The following is a 5,011-nucleotide window of genomic DNA, read 5'->3' as shown; positions in this document are numbered from 1 at the left end:
GCATGAATGAGCTGTGTCTTTTGTTAAATCCCCCAGGCCTACGCGTGGATCTTGGTACTGTGGTGGTGTGGGTGCTGTCAGTAAGATTCTTCAGAAGTGATCCTATGGCTGGCTCTTCCATAATAAATTAGCAGATCTCCAAGAACATCAGGCAGAAAGCATACCGTGGAGGAGAAATGTGATAGGCTGTAGCCTGGCTAGGTTTCCCATGCCCTATTTGGAGATTCTGGAGGTTTGGTGTTCTTGCTTTTTCCTAGTGGAAGGTTCTTTGTGGGGACAGACAAATATAGGGTTCTTAGATAATTCCACTGTAGCTTCATGAATCAAAACTTTGCTCATAATTAGCTAACAAAGGCACTCTGCACTTAGAGAAGTTGCAGCAGTGCCATTAATGGCCCCAAGTAAAGAATAATATTTTTTTTCCTTTTTTTTCTTTTTTCTTCGGAGCTGGGGACCGAACCCAGGGCCTTGTGCTCGCTAGGCAAGTGCTCTACCGCTGAGCTAAATCCCCAACCCCAAAGAATAATATTTTACTGTGTATTTATGATGAAAGCCTACTTTGCCTTGTCAACATTTTTTTTCTTTTTTTTTTTTTTCGGAGCTGGGGATCGAACCCAGGGCCTTGCACTTGCTAGGCAAGCACTCTACCGCTGAGCTAAATCCCCAACCCGCCTTGTCAACATTTTAACACTTCCTATGCAGTATGGCTGCCATTTATTCACATTGGAATTTTATATCCCTCCAAATTAAGTGCTTTATCACTTCTCAAATAGGTTACCTTATTGTAATAATTTTATTGGCATAGTAACAGCTTCCACGTCTATGTTCATAAAATGGTAATAATGGTACCTTCCCTGTTTACCTTAGTAGATATGAATATATAAACATACACATATATATATACACATATATGTATATTTGAAAATTATGCAAATGAAAGAAACTGCTGGTGATTGCAGAAGAAATACCACAAATATTCTTGAAATACAAGTTTGGTGGGTACTATAAAATTTCATTTTGTTCCCCTTCAACTTATAAAAGTTGTAAAGCTCATTGTTCTTTGTTTTTTATTGCTTCATTTTAAAACACACACACACACACACACACACACACACAGAGAGAGGAGAGATAAGAGAGAAGAGAGAGACAATAGAGATAGAGATGGAGAATGAGAATGAGTCTTCTTATATAGTTCAGGCTATTCTGGAACTAGAACTTGATATAGGCTCAAGTTGGACTAGAACTTCTTATCATCATATTATCTTTTTCACTCTCATCTTCCTCCCAATAAGTAACCAAAAACAGCTTGATAGTTTTCATAAAATTGTATAGTAAGAAGCAAGAGAGTCTCTGTAAGTATGATTTAAAAATGAATTCACCATAACTTTAGGGAAATACCATACTTCTGAAGATACCATCCACTTTAGTCACAAGACATGGCAAAATCAAGCTGGTAACTACCTGGATGTTTCATCCTTACTGGGTAGTTGTAAGGTGGAAGTTCTAGAAGGTTCTAGCAAGGGAGAAAAGTCATCAACTGACCTTCAACAGCTGTGAGCCTTGTGAGCCACAATAACAACTGGTCTGATAAGATATGATAACTGTTGCAATAGTGGTGTGAATGTTACAGGAGTAACCAGTCACTTCCTGCTTGGATTTAAAGCCTGCCCACAAAACAGAGCTCTTTCTGGTACCATTAACTGAGCCAAAACTCCATGACTGCCTAAAGTCATTGGCATTAGTAATATAATTCTGCTAATATAGTTGGAACATATAGTACTGATAAAGACATGGTGATAAACTTCCATCTATCTATCTATCTATCTATCTATCTATCTATCTATCTATCTATCTATCTATCTACCACTGCATCTTTCATTCTTCATTAGAGAAGCTGCTTTTTGGAGTAGACAGTGAATAACACAGAAAGCCGTAAGTGGCCAACATGCAAGGAATAAGAGACAGTTGTATGTTCAGCTACAAGTGGAACTTCTACACCAGAACCTTCACTCCACTCCAATGCTCATTAAAGGTTAGAGAAGGGTTGTAATCATCAGAGAGAGCAACATCTGTAACAAATAAGTATTTGCTGGACACGATAATGTCCACTCACAGCAGCTAAGACTGCATGCCCGAGACTTGCACAAGATCAAGTCAACAAAATGCTATTGTGGATAAAGAGGAACTCAAGAAATCTCATCCTTATCTGAGGAGCTAATAGAGGAAAGAGGAGGTTTTCTTCAGGGATGTGGGCTCAAGGAGGCTACCTGTTCCCCAGTAGATTACTCTGTATCTGTGTGCATTACAGTTAATACTAAGTGGATTCAGTGGGGCTATTTTTTTAAATCACATAAAGTTGTATGGAAAAAGTGAGGGGATAAGGAGAGGGATTAGAAGGGGAAGAATGGGAATTGATAAAAACTCATATTCGTGTATGAAATTCTTATGCAATAAAACAATTCACAAACAGTATTGTTTATTACCACATTACAGCTGTCCTCAATTGTATTGTTTTTTCCCAAGTAGAACAACAATGGTAAGTTATTTGAATTTGAGAGGTGAGATATGAATCTTTAAAACCATATATATGAAAGAAAGATATTAATGATTCTTCCTTTGTTCCCAGTTTACCGTATAATCATTTAAACATATTTTGGGGGATAGGGACAATGTCTCTCACGTAATACTGACTGTCCAGGCTGGCTCTGAACTTAGAGATCTGCCTGCCTCTGCCTCCCAAGTGCTGGGATTAAAGGGATGCCGCACTGACCACACTGCCTAACATTGTGCCTTATAGTTTTAATTACACTGCCAAACTAGAAAACCTACATAAAGAAAAGCACCTTTAACTTATATAATACGTTGTTATCCTAAAGTGTGTCAGGTGAACAGCAGCATGACCTCACTTTATGACACCAAGTGTTAAAGCATCTTAAACTGTTCATTATGCCCAGGATTCTAGACAGTCATTCACTGGCATTATTATTACCATTATAATTTCAGTGTGCTGTGCATAGGCTAGAGGGGGATGTCAGACATCTTCTTCTAGTGCTTTCTTACGTTTTTAGACAGGGTCTGTAATAGAACCAAGAGCTCACTGGCTGGCCCATCTGACTGGACAGCAAGTTCTAAGGACCTTCTTGTTTCCATCACTCTCATCTTTTCTAGTCTTGGGGTTAGGGACAAATATTCATCTTTTTGTTTGTTCTGGGGATGGGTCTTCTAAAACCTATCTTTATTTTATGCATATAGGAGTATTGTCTCCTTGGATGTGCACCACATGCATGTATTTGAAATCCATGGAGGACAGAGGAGGGCGCCAGATCCTTTGAAACTGGACTTACAGACAGCTGTGAGCTGACATACAGGATTTGGGGACCCAACTGTGGTCATTTGCAAGAACAAGTGCTCTGAACGGATGAGCCGTCTGTCAAGTGTCAGTGTGTTTACATGACAGTCACTGTACTGACTGAGCACCTGTACTTTACCCAAATGTTAAGAAGAACACATTGAAACAAGACTTTAAAAACATATGCAAGCAAAGTGCCTTCCCACTATTAAGAGCACCGCCTTTTTATAGGAAAGGTACCTTTTCAGAGCACACTTACAACTACTATGTAAAAGAATAGAATGTACCTATGGTCCCTATACTCACAGTGAAGTCTATTAGTTGTTTATAGATAGTTAAAGGATGTTTCATCATTGTAGAAAGCCTGTCTCAGTATACATAACTAAACATAAAATTTTTCATTACAAATAATGGAAAAGGAGATGGGGAGATAACTCTGTCAATGAAGGGTTTGCCTTGCAAGGTTGAGGATATGAGTTTGCTCCTTATACCCTGTGGTTTAAAAAGAAACTGTCATGGTGGCAAGTGCTTGTAATTCTAGTATTGGGGAGGCAGAGACAGAAGCTCTCTGGGGCTCACTTCCAGCCAGCCTAGCCTATCTGCTGAGGTTTGGGTCAATGAGAGATTCTGTCTTAATAATAGGGTGCTTGGCGCCTGAGAAACAACATCTGAAGTTGTCCCTGACCTACATAAGCACTTGCATACACATAGGCAGGCAGACACAGGCAGACAGATGGATGGACAGACGGACGGACAGACACACACACACACACACACACACACACACACACACACTCTGAAATGGCATATTTCTGTGAAGAGGTGAATGACGTGAACACCTCTGCTTGCATAGACTCTCTTTTTAGTGTGAGTTCACTAGTTCTTTGGCAAGTTTGTTGTTTATACTGTTACCTGCTGTATCGTAATGTTATGTCTGCTATACATACTGTTATCAGAATAATGTACATATGTATATAGTATGGTTGTCCTTTAAATGTTTAGAAAATAAAATCAAGTGTTCCTGGGTTTTTAAGTGTCTAAAATAACAACCTGTAACCCCACTACTAATTTCTATTTTATTTTCTATCATTTATTTCTAATTGAAAGTCAGTTAGCAAAGTGCATATAAAAAGGTGCAGGAAATAAACTGAGTAGTTGTTTCCTTAGGATCCATGCTCATGAGTTTTGAGATCCAAAAATAAACATTTCATTAAGAAAAATTTATTAGCCTAAAATAAGCTCACCCCTAAGACATGGATTTTAAAAGGTAAATCTCTCTTAAGTCAAGCTGATTTTCTTAAACACAAATCTTATGCTCTTGTAACAGAACAGATTTGCATTTGCATATGGGAGAATGTAAACATTCTGAGAGATGCTGATTTTTTCTTTTTTTCGGAGCTGGGGACCGAACCCAGGGCCTTGCGCTTGCTTGGCAAGTGCTCTACCACTGAGCTAAATCCCCAACCCCGAGATGCTGATTTTGATACGTGAAGAGGCAGAAACCAGCAGATGCCGGCGGCATGACACATTCGATCTGGTTGAACACAGCAATACAACTCTTTGGAGACTTTAACATATATCACAGAATAAAATAGAATTCTCAGGTTACTTCTCACTGATTTCTTTCCCAATGAAGACACATATGCAATAATTACATGGGTT

The 5,011-nt window shown here is 38.9% G+C and overlaps 6 protein-coding genes across 6 annotated transcripts in view; all 6 read right to left on the bottom strand.

The window, feature by feature from the left end:
• The window catches only part of Pcdhga1 (protocadherin gamma subfamily A, 1), a 180,417-nt gene that overhangs the window by 139,433 nt on the left and 35,973 nt on the right, over positions 1 to 5,011 (bottom strand). The window lies entirely within an intron of this gene.
• The window catches only part of Pcdhga2 (protocadherin gamma subfamily A, 2), a 173,867-nt gene that overhangs the window by 139,433 nt on the left and 29,423 nt on the right, over positions 1 to 5,011 (bottom strand). The gene's annotated exons all lie outside the window — the stretch shown is intronic.
• The window catches only part of Pcdhga3 (protocadherin gamma subfamily A, 3), a 168,673-nt gene that overhangs the window by 139,433 nt on the left and 24,229 nt on the right, over positions 1 to 5,011 (bottom strand). The gene's annotated exons all lie outside the window — the stretch shown is intronic.
• Positions 1 to 5,011, bottom strand: part of Pcdhga4 (protocadherin gamma subfamily A, 4) — a 157,625-nt gene that overhangs the window by 139,433 nt on the left and 13,181 nt on the right. The gene's annotated exons all lie outside the window — the stretch shown is intronic.
• The window catches only part of Pcdhgb2 (protocadherin gamma subfamily B, 2), a 152,644-nt gene that overhangs the window by 139,433 nt on the left and 8,200 nt on the right, over positions 1 to 5,011 (bottom strand). The gene's annotated exons all lie outside the window — the stretch shown is intronic.
• Pcdhga5 (protocadherin gamma subfamily A, 5) overlaps positions 1 to 5,011 on the bottom strand; it is a 148,112-nt gene that overhangs the window by 139,433 nt on the left and 3,668 nt on the right. The window lies entirely within an intron of this gene.

This window comes from Rattus norvegicus, chromosome 18, assembly GCF_021556685.1.
Source record: "Rattus norvegicus strain SHRSP/BbbUtx chromosome 18, alternate assembly SHRSP_T2T, whole genome shotgun sequence".
NCBI classification, from domain to species: Eukaryota; Metazoa; Chordata; class Mammalia; order Rodentia; family Muridae; genus Rattus; species Rattus norvegicus.
The sequence above is the reverse complement of the archived record's forward strand: the minus strand, read 5'-3'. Positions and strand labels throughout refer to the sequence as shown.